Genomic DNA, 12,060 nt, shown 5'->3' with positions numbered 1-12,060 from the left:
CTTAAATGAAACCCCCCCGTTTCAATGTAAAATTAGAAAGACACTGATACGCATAGAACTAAATTGCTCAAAAGCATTGATTGCCCTGCATTGGAAATCCCGCTCAGCACCAACACAAGAGAACTGGATTCAAAACACTGACAAGATGCTCTCATGTTAAGAATATGGCTACTTTAAAAGAGATAAATCTGCATTCTATGCAGATCTCAGATTCTATTGGGATGCTATCACTCAAACTCAATAGATTCCCCTCACGTTATGTGCACCAATAGATATGGTGGGATGCGAACACATTGCTGAATTTACTCCGCCTTAACATACTAGCAGATATAGATATAACTATAGCCCAATTATATACCTCAAACCCAGGGACGTCTCTGTCAGCTATCCCCCTTTCCCCTACCCCCTCTTCTTTCCTTTTATTACTTCTTTGTATTACTCTATGTTTTGTCTTAAGAATAATTGCAGGTTTTGATATATGATGTTATAATCCATAGACATTGATCAACACCTACTATACTGTGTGAGCAGATATAAGTTCAGTAACTTTTTAGAGCAAACATGGACAGTAAATGACCCTGTCAAGATCTGCAGCTGTCCGAGAGGTGAAAATTCTCAGAAGCCCATATATCAAGTATCAGGCATGGGCGGTCAGTTGCGGACTCAGAGGTTGCTACAGATGCAATGGATTAAGATGTATAAGATTGTATGTTATTTGCTGAGATTTAAGTGAAAAGCCCTCAGAGCTGCACAGTTATGCTTATATTTCCTTTTGTTCTGTTGTATATTTTTGTCAAAACCAATAAAAAGTTATTTATAAAAAAAAAGTGCTGTCCACAGTTCTGAAACAAAAAAGCTTAGATGCCTTCTTTTTCAAATAAAGATAGCAAGTGAACAAAGAAAAATTGATAATAGGAGTAATTTAGAAAGTTGCTTAAAATTGCATGCTCTATCTGAATCACGAAATAAAAAAAATGGGTTCAGTGTCCCTTTAAGGTCATAACCAACATTTTGTCTCAATGTTTTCCTTTATCTCATCAATTTAGGTATTATTTTACTAACTTGGGTTTTGGGATGGGCCACTTTAAGGCCTAAGAACATTGAAATAGATTGATGTTAGGGTGTCTAAAATATGGTAAATTATAGAGGCCCCAAATGGGCCAGTGTACGGTAAGGGGATAGTATTTATGTATTTTGAAAATGATCAATGTTTATTCGGTAGAACTAAGGGGTGAAAGGAAAGGAAATAGGGCGAGGGGAAGAAAAAAAAAGAGGGAAAATAAGTCTGTATCTCACATTCTATTTTCTGTATAAACTCCTCCATCAGAAAGAGAGGATTATCTTTTCTCCAAAAGAGTCTCCCAGGGCTCCCAAATCTGTATGTATAAATCAATTTGTTGACGAGAACTGTAAACAAAGTTCTCCATGGATTTCAGATAGTTCATTAAATGTACCAAGGGCTGCCATTGTGGCACATTGTTTTTTTTCCAATTTCTCGCAATTATGAGTTTTGCTGCCATTAAGATCGTAATCAATAAAGAGCGTTTAGACAAGGAACACTGTTGGAGGTTTAAATGGAGGAGTGTGACTTCAGGGGGCAGACTCTCAACCAGTCCCAGGGAAAAATATTATGATTACCAGATTTGCGCCCAGTTATGCCAATCTGTATATGGCTAATTGGGAAAATAATTATATCTATAATTCCCCCTGGGCGCAATATCTGGTGTCCTATCGCCGCTATATAGATGACCTGTTTCTGATATGGTCAGGTAGTGAGGGTCAACTTTTGGAGTTTATGGAACATTTGAAAAATAATGAGTTCCAAGTATCTCTAACTTGGAAGTATAGCAAGGAAAAAATAGAATTTCTAGACTTGGAAATCTATATTAAGGAGAATTCACTTAAATCAAGGAATCACTTCAAAAGTATAGATGTAAATAATTACATAAATCTCAATAGCTGCCATCAGCGCCACTGGTTAAAAAATGTCCCCAAAGGACAATTTGTTAGGCTAAGACGTAACTGCAAGGAAATAACTGAATACCAAACCCAATCTCAAGTCTTGAAAAAACGATTCCTAGAAAATAATTACTCAGATAGTTTTTTTGGAAGAAAAAATAGAGGAAGTTAGAAATATGGATAGAATTGAATTATTAAAATGTAAGAATAAAAGTACACAAGATTACAAAGATAAAAACAAGGATGTGGCAAACAGACTAATTTTTCAGCACAGCACACAAAGTTATGAACTAAGAAATATCATTCACAGACATTGGGGCATCCTCACTAGAGATTCAGGATTAACTGAACTCCTTGGGGATGGTCCAAACATTATGTTTAAGAAGGTACCTAATTTAAAATTACAGCTATCACATATAAACAACATGAAGAATAAACAAAAAAATGTAACATCTGCCAAAAATTGGCTGCCCACTCCACAGATAGGGTTTAGAAAGTGTTTATTTTGTAATGCATGTCAGAGAATGAAAAAAACATAAAAATTATGTAATAAGTTCTATTCAGCAAACTATAAAAAAGTCTATGAGATAAATCAATTCATTACTTGTAACAGCAAGAATGTAATCTATTTATTACGCTGTTCGTGTAATCTTATCTATATAGGTCGCACCTCTAGGCTCCATAGAACAAGGTTAAATGAACATATTTATAATATTGAGAAGGGATATCAGAACCACACAGGGTACATAAAAGGAAAGTTGGCGATCTAGAATTTCTAGGGATAAGAAAAATTGAACAAGATTGGAGAGGGGGTGACATACAGAACCAGCTAGGATGCCTAGAAATGAAATGGATTCATACTATGGATACGTTTATACCTAACGGTTTAAACAAAGACTTCGAATTGCACCATTTTTTGCAGTAGCAATCTTAAATGATAATGTTATATCTATGATTAGAGTAAGATGTAATCTATACTATTTTTCAAAAGTTTTATGTAATAGTGTAAAACATAAGAAGGTTTCTGAAACTTGGGGCAAAAATATAGAATTAAATAAATACGAGACTAGGTTAAGAATAAAAATAATGAGTAAGATATATGAGTGATGGCAATTAATTTGAATAGCAAAACACTAACATAAAGAATGAAGGGTGTAATCAGTTAAACAGAATATAAGAAAGGTACATTATACCTGGCATATATTTTACGAGGTTGCTCAATTTATTAAGATTTATTGTTAGGTTTTCTATGAAATAAAATGTATTTTGTTTGGCAAAATGTAAAGCAAATTAAGAAGTACATACTTGTGTTATCCTTAAATGATTGCAAATATAAATTAATCTCATCTGACTAAATGGAGGACACTTATGCCCTTTTCCAAAATGGCAACAGAATAATCCGGATATCCGTTTTAAATACAAGAGACGGGTATATAAGGACTTATGGACATGCACACTTCATATCCTTGAAAAAGCTGCAAAGCGAAACGATCGTTGGATTTCTCTACTCTCCTGAGCGTCTATACACTTGCGGACACACTTGTAGGAGGAGCCACTCCCATTTGGGGTTAGGTGGATCAGTGCAGCGGTTAAGTTTCTGCTGCCTGAATCCGCTGACATCCTGCAGTAGGAGCTGACTTTTGTGAGCAATATTAAGATATAAGGCTCTATTAACCTCTGTATAAGTTGTTGTGTATCGCATTTGTGACGTTTTTTATTACATTTTAAATAAATCTTTTTACTATATCTTCGTGAGAGTACTGTTTTCCCACCAGTATAAAGTGGGTGTGCGCATTCCCCTGAGCTTGGTCATATGCTCAAGTACATGTGAGTAGGCATTTGGCCACAAACCTGATACATTGTTGATAACCATCACAGAATTACACTATGTTGCTATTTCTTTCTCCTTTCCTTTGAGAAATCTTCAAGGACAGAAAAGGCATAAGAGATACAGAAGTCTTCACAAGAAAAAACACATATCCTTATATGAACTTTTGTTTTGGGTTCTTTTTAGAATCATCACATTTATATTCAAAGAGATTATGTACTTTAGCCCAAAAGGGTTTAATAATTGGGCACGTCCACCAGATATGAAGTGGATCTCCTGTTATTAGGCACCCTCGCCAACAAAGAGGGGAAGCATCTGGAAATATCCTATGTAATTTAAGGGGAACGTAATGCCATCTGGTAAGAAGTTTATAATACAGTTCAAAAAGAGTCATGCAATGGATATAGAGTTTTGTGTGCAAGATTGCGTCTGTCCAACTTTGTTCTGTGAAAGTTTTTCCCCAGTCCTTTTCCCAGTTATACATGGGTTTAGTCTTTGTCAGTGTCATAGCGTTAAGGAGAAATTGATAATGATGAGATAGTTGGGATTTGTGGTGGGTGGGTGTTGTCAGGCAGGATTTCCAAGGTGATGTTTTTCTGGGAGGGCTATTCAGGAATCCCCAAGATTTCATCATGTAGCGAAGCCTCAAAAGATAGAACTGAAATTCGAGTGGTATAGCGAGGCTCTTCACCAAGTCAGCATGTGAGAGAAGACCTTTTTCAGAAAAGAAATCAGATAGTTTAAGATGAGAGAAGGCCTGATGCACCATAGGACTTGAAAGAGGAAGGCCATAAAAAAGGCCGTAAATTGAATGGTTTGGGGAAGGATGAGGGGAAACAAGAGTTTTGTGGTGAAGTCTAAGCCAAGCGTCCCTGCAATGCAGCCCTATCTTGTTATGGATGGGAATAGCAGAAACAAGATGAGAAGGTATCCACAGTAGATCCAGTAATGTCATGTAGGCTGGCAAGGATGCTTGTTCAAGGTCCAGCCAGCATAGTACGGAGTTAATAGTGCTCCACTCTGAAATGTGGGAGAGTAAAGCTGCTTCGTAATAAAGCCTAATGTTCGGAAGTCCAAGACCCCCTGTGTGAATTGGGCGTTGGAGAAGAGAAGCTGCTATTCTGGGGCGTTTGCTGTTCCAGATGTATCTGTTGATTACATCTTGAAATTTGTTTAATAAGGACAATGGGACTTTGAAAGGGAGACATCAAAATAAATTGGTTAGTTTTGGTAGTTGCATCATTTTAACGGCAGCTATTCTGCCAAACCAAGAAATATCATCTTATATCCTGAAATTTAGATCTCGCTGGAGGTGCAGTAATAAGGAATTCAAATTTTTGAGTATCACGATATTGATGTTGTTGGAAAGGAATACTCCTAAGTGTTTAAGGCCCTGCATGGACCATTGAAGTTTATACTTCTTTTTAAGGGAGCCTAGAGTGGAATATGTAAGATTTAAGGGGAAGGCTTCTGTTTTGCTTATGTTTAATTTGTAGTAAGATATCTTACCGAACTTATCTAATAATTTGAACAGGGTGGGGAGTGAGGACTCAGGGTCGGAGATAAAAAGGGTTAGGTCATCGGCATAGAGAGATAGTTTTTGGTGGGTATCGTGTAGGGGGAGACCTTGTACTTGTGTATTGTTTCTAATCACAGCCGCCAGGGGTTCAATGGAGAGGGTGAAAAGCAGGGGGGATAAAGGCAACCTTGTCTGGTCATATTATGAATAGCGATTGTATCAGAGCAGAAGCCAAGTCCACGGACTCTGTCGGTAGGGAAGGAATAAAGGGCCTGAACAGCTTTAATAAATGCGTCTGGAAGGATGGTAGAGTGGAGAACATAAAAACCCAACTTACCCTGTTGAATGCTTTTTCTGCATCCATTGACAGGGCAAGGAAGGGGAACCCAAGATCTGAGATCTCAGTAAAGATGTTGAGTTAACGCCTCGTATTATCCCGGGCCCTGTCTGCCTGGGATAAAACCCCCGTTGAGTGATCATTTTTAAATCAAGGGGTGGGGAAATAAGCTCTCATTATTTATTTTGATTTATTCTGTAAAAGGTCTTTTAAAATTATTTGTCCCTCTGCAGCAAAGCAATGCATATTTTGCTAACAGATTGAAAGTGTACATATATGGTTGATGTCCCTTTAAGATTATGGAGCTTTTCTTGCACTATATTGTTCCCGATATCTTTTTATTTTAATTTAGAGACATTAAAAAAAATGTATATTGGTTCTACAACTGAAAAACTTCTCAGAAAACCGTCAGATTTTGATTGCTGTAAAGGGACACAGAACTCATGAAAAATATTTTTGATCCTATGTAAAAGAGAATGATTTAAATTGTATTACAAATTTTTGATGTTCCTGTGCTGAATAAATTATTTATTTTCCTATGGGAGTTGTCCCTGTCAGCCAGTACTCTATTAGTTTCACCCTAAACTGATGGTAAATTCATATAAAGTATACTTTAAAGAGTGATGGTAAATTCATATAAAGTATACTTTAAAATAACGCATGGGAAGTGGCTATGAAAAAATATCCTGGAGTGACTGAAGCAGTAAAGATCCCACCGCGAAATTGTCCAAAAAGGAATAAAGGTTGCCCCTCAAATATTAGAAAAAAAAGAAATTGTGGTTAAATGTTTTTAAAAGTTACTTTAGCATAAATAATGAATTGCTAGCTTATTTTGGGGGTATCTCGCTCTGAAAAAACGTGCTGGCGTGACTGCAGTAGTAAACTGTGAATCAGTATGTAGTAGCGGATTTAATGTTTACATGAAGCTATGATGGGATCTGTCATGAGATGCAGGACATATGCAGGACACAGCAATGATGGTACAACTCTATTTTATTGCAGAGCATAACAATACACATCTAGTCAGGTTGATTGTACTAAACTAACTGCGACACAGACACTGGACCTAAGCCCCGCCCACATACTAGTGACATCACATCCTGCTCTCATCACATCTTCCCCTTTTTCAAAGGCAAAGCATACATTTGCATATAATAAATAACAAGGTACACCAACAGGGTATACAACAACATTTTTGTTTTTGAACATTATAAAAACAGATAGATTAGAAAACATGAACAAATAAATTACATCCTGACTTGGACATCGGGGTAGCCTACCCTAGTCCACAGTGACCATGGGATTATTCTGCAAATACTTCCGGTCACTGTTCTAGCTAAAGTCAGTCCCTGTATCGGGCCGGAAGTTTCACCACTCTTCCGCTTGATGTAACTTTGCATGAACTGTCCTCTGATACAGAAGATGGTGAACAAGAGTCTGCTGGAGGCAAAGATATATCCCCGCTGTGATCTTGCTGAGGAGAAGGCACCTCTCTTAGGACAGGGGATCCCACCGGCGGTGGTACTGAGGTATCCGGTTCCAGACTCTCAGGTACAGGCTGAAGATGTCTTCGGTTACGGCGTGTAACCGTCCCTCCCTCTGTAAGGACTGTGTAAGACCTTGGTTCTGGAGAGCGGCCCACTACCGTAGCAGGCGTCTTCCATTTCTTCTCATCATCCAGTTTAATTCTGACACTTTGGCCCGCTTTCAGTTCCTGTAAAGGCCTGACAGAATGTCTCCTGTCGTAGAAGAAACGATAACCCTTTTTGGCCTCTTCATCCCTCCTAAGGACTTCGCCCCGAGGAACAGGGCCAGGCGGCTTGAAGACACCCACTGAGGGTAAAGTGGTGCAAATCTGGCGTCCTAGCATCAGCTGTGCCGGGCTAAACCCGGTGGCTTGAATGGGCGTCGCCCTGTATGACAAGAGGGCTAGGTACGGCTCAGATTGCTTTAGAATGAATTTTGTTGTTTGAACTGCCCTTTCAGCCATTCCGTTGGCCTGCGGATAATGTGGACTTGACGTGGAATGTACAAAATCATATTCCCTGATGAAAGCACTGAACTCTGTAGAAGCGAACTGCATACCATTATCACTCACCAGCTCCATTGGAATGCCCCAGCGGGCGAACAAGCTCTTCAGCCGAATGATAAAGGCCTGACTTGTGATATCATTCAGGGGTGCAATTTCCAAATACCTGGAATAGTAGTCGATCACAACAAGAAACTTTTTCCCGTGCAGTTCACACAAATCAGCAGCTATTTTCTGCCACGGCCCCGCAGGCAGCGGAGTAGACATTAAGGGCTCCCTTCTCTGAGTAGGCCGGCGTTCCCGGCAAAAGGCACATTTAGACACGTGATTTGCAATGTCGGAGCTGATCCCAGGCCACCACACAGCTGTAGCTGCCCTTTCTCTGTACTTTGTAATGCCTAAGTGGCCATCGTGAATCCTGTTTAACATCTCCTTCCTCATGCTGACAGGAATTACAATGCGGTCTTGGAACAGCACCAACCCCTCCAGCTCCGTGAGCTGCGACCTCTCCGGCTGGTAAGCATTTAAAGACATCCAGGCTGCCCGGCTCTCAGGCCAGCCATCTTTTATGTACCTTATAACTTCTTGCAGATCTGTGTCCAAATATGTCTCTTTCTTTATCTCTTCCAGTTTCCTTGAAGAAATGGACTTAGAGGCCAGAACTGAATCAACATACACTTTCACATCCGATTCCGTGGAGGATTCTTCAGCAGCAGCCAGCGGGAGCCTGGATAGTGTATCTGCCACAACCAGTTGTTTCCCCGGCACATGCACTGCCTGAACATTGAACCTGAGCAGTCTCATTAAAAGTCTCTGGCATCTCAAGGGTGTTTTGTCAATGTCATAAGAATTGATTAGAGGGACAAGCGGTTTGTGGTCAGTTTCCAGACTAAATTTCCCCAAACCCACTAGATAACGCTGAAAGCGCTCACAGGCCCAAACTGCAGCCAGGCACTCTTTCTCAATTTGAGCGTATTTTGACTCCGCAGCCGTCAGTGTGCGGGAACAGTAGGCGATGGGCTGTAGTTTGTTGTCATTCAGCTGCAGGAGTGCAGCCCCCAACCCATAACTGCTTGCATCAGCACTAACCACAGTTTTTTTTAAGGGTCATAGAACCCCAGCACTGGGGCAGACCCCAGCAGGGACTTGGCATGCAGGAACGCTTTTTCTTGTGAGGGTCCCCAGACCCAGGCAACATCTTTCTTAAGCAACTCTGTGATAGGGTGTAAAACTGTAGATAAATCTGGAAGAAACTTGCCCACGTAATTTACAAGGCCCAATATCTTTCTCAGCTCATGTACATCAGAAGGGCTTTTCATCTGTTCAATAGCCCGAATCTTCTCGGGGTCCGGCTTGATGCCATCCCCGTTGATGATATGCCCAAAGTAGCATAATTCAGTTTTCCTAAAATGACATTTTTCTTTATTCAGCTTCAGCCCAGACTCTTTGATAGCCTGCAGCACACAACTCAAATGCTGATCATGCTCCTCCACTGTAGACCCATACACTAGAATGTCGTCCATGACGACCGCTGTGCCGACGTGGCCACTCAGGAGAGAACTCATTTCCCTTTGAAAGATTTCAGGAGCGGAGGACATCCCAAAGGGGAGTCTGCAGAAGCAGAACAGACCTACCGGTGTGATAAAGGTAGTCAGTTCGCGGCACTTTGGATCCAGGGGGATCTGCCAAAAGCCGCTAGAAGCGTCTAATGTGGAAAAGAACTTCGCCCCAGCCAACTTCGGGGCTATATCTTCCAATGTCGGCAGCACAAATCTCTCCCTCTTCACTGCCTCATTCAACCTTTTCAGGTCCACACAGATGCGCACCTTTCCGTTTTTCTTTGCAACTGGAACGATGGGGGCACACCAATCAGTTGTTTCAACAACCTCTTCAATAACCCCCATAGACTTCATGCGCATGAGCTCTTTCTCCACTTGAGGCATGAGCGGGAACGGAATTCTACGAGGAGTAGAAATACTGTATGGGACTGCGTCACTTTTAAGTGCTATACGGACAGGTTTGCAGTTCAGTAGGCCCAACTCGCCAAACATATCTTCAGAGATCTCATTCACTCTGGCCACGAGGCCCAAGTCACAGGCTGCTTTTCTGCTCAATAAACTGTTAACACACTGACCTCGGATCACATGCACCCACATGGTGAACTTCCTTTGTTTGTACTCACAGCTGGCAAGAAATTTCCCCACACAATCAATGCGGCCACCAGGACTATGGACATTTGTAGTAACCTTCGCCAGCTGGGGCTGTCGAGGCAGTTTCATAAATTCAGCAAAAGAAATTACAGTGATATCTGCTCCTGTGTCAATCTTAAAATCAACTTTGGCTCCCATTACAGTAAAAGTAACTTTCCAATCTTCCTCTGAGCTTGTCCGTTCCACAACAGACCCCACAAAAGACACTTCCTGACCCTCCTGGTCACTGTCCACCTGCATCTCCTTAATGTATTCAGTTTTACACACCACTTCAAAATGGCCTATTCTGTTACATTTTCTGCATCTTTTATCTCTGGTCGGGCATATAGCACTCTGATCATGAGCCCGGTAGCACCAGTACTTTAGATCTACCACTCACACTGTGCCTTTCACTAGTAATTTCCTAGACTGTTGCACTTCATCCACAATACTCTCAGACCTCAGATCAGCACTTTGCTTTTTCACCAGTTCACTCTGGCGGGCCATCCTAATAGCCCCATCTAACGTTAAATCAGGCTCTAACTGCAGCTTCAGGGAGACTTCAGCATCTGCAATTCCAATAACTATTCTGTCTCTGATTTGCTCTTCTTTAGCAACACCAAACTCACAGAATTCAGCTAATTCATACAGGCTGCGCACAAATGACTCCACAGATTCTCCCACACGCTGATTACGTTTGTGAAAACAAGCTCTCTTATGAATCACATTTCTTTTGGGCACAAAGTGGGCACTGAGTTTATCCATAACTATATCAAAGTTAACTTCTTCCCCTTCTTGGAAAGTAAAAGCATTAAACACTGGCTCTACATCTTTCCCCATGGAGTATAAAAGAGAATTAACTTGTACTTCACCACTCTCCTTGTTCAGTTTGGATGCAATCCTGAAGCGCTGAAACCGCTGACACCATGTGGGCCAAGCTGCAGGCTGAGAAAAGTCAAAAGGCTCAGGTGGGGTAAACTTTGATCAGGAACAGAAGCGCAGTCCAGAACTTCTGACACCATTTCATGAGATGCAGGACATATGCAGGACACAGCAATGATGGTACAACTCTATTTTATTGCAGAGCATAACAATACACATCTAGTCAGGTTGATTGTACTAAACTAACTGCGACACAGACACCGGACCTAAGCCCCGCCCACATACTAGTGACATCACATCCTGCTCTCATCACAGGATCTTCAGTAGAACTGCACTTGCGTGGTTTTAATAGTAGTAATGATGGCTTTAAAGTAACAGCGTGGAAGTGTGCAGCTAATAGCATACATAGGGCGTATGGTGCAACCCCTATTGGATGAACCAGATGCCTGTCAAACTATGAAAAAAAGCATCTGAGACAGATGCGGCCAGGACACATACAATGGAGCAATATAAATTAGTAATTTCTTGGTGTAAAAAATATACATATATATTTAAATTGTGGGTTCAATGTATATTTAGAGCTAGATAACAAGTGGAGTGCTAATTTATCTCGCGCTCGTAAATGGGCATATTCGTCTGTTTTCGGGCATGTGATAAATAACCAGCAATTACAAGTGGCTGGTAATTGCTACTGCGAGCTCTCATTTAAAAAAGAGCACAGAGCAGTTTTTAGGGGTTAAATTTGGCAGGTGTGGGGTGTTAGAAAACAAAACTGCACTGAAAAATGTCTTTACATATATATGTGCTTAGAAACATATATATTTATGTGTTATACACATATAAACACATACATAAATATGTATAGATTCATATACATATATATTTAAATTTGCTGCCAATCGCTGCATGACTTACCCGGCATGAGAACGAGGCTCCCATTGGAGCTTATGGAAGTGCGCTCTTGTGAGTGCAAAGCATCCGTGCAATGCAAACGTGAGGTCACGTTCGAATTCCACCTAATTTGTAATACAAGCACACATGATGAAGAGATACCTAGGTAGGCATCTGGAGCACTACATGTCAGGTAATAGTGCTGCCATCTAGTGCTCTTGAAAATGGATAACATTCTTGCAAAACTGCTGCCATATAGTGCTCTAGTAATGGGTCGGCTACTAAGCATATGTCCCTGCATTTCAACAAAAGATACCAAAAGAATGAATAAAAATTGATAATAGAAGTAAAATAGAAAGATGTTTAAAATTGCATGCTGTATCTGAATCATAAAAGAAAAACTTTGGTTTTTATATCTTTTTAATT

This window comes from Bombina bombina, chromosome 4 (assembly GCF_027579735.1).
Source record: "Bombina bombina isolate aBomBom1 chromosome 4, aBomBom1.pri, whole genome shotgun sequence".
NCBI lineage: Eukaryota > Metazoa > Chordata > Amphibia > Anura > Bombinatoridae > Bombina > Bombina bombina.
Note: the sequence above shows the minus strand (reverse complement) of the source record.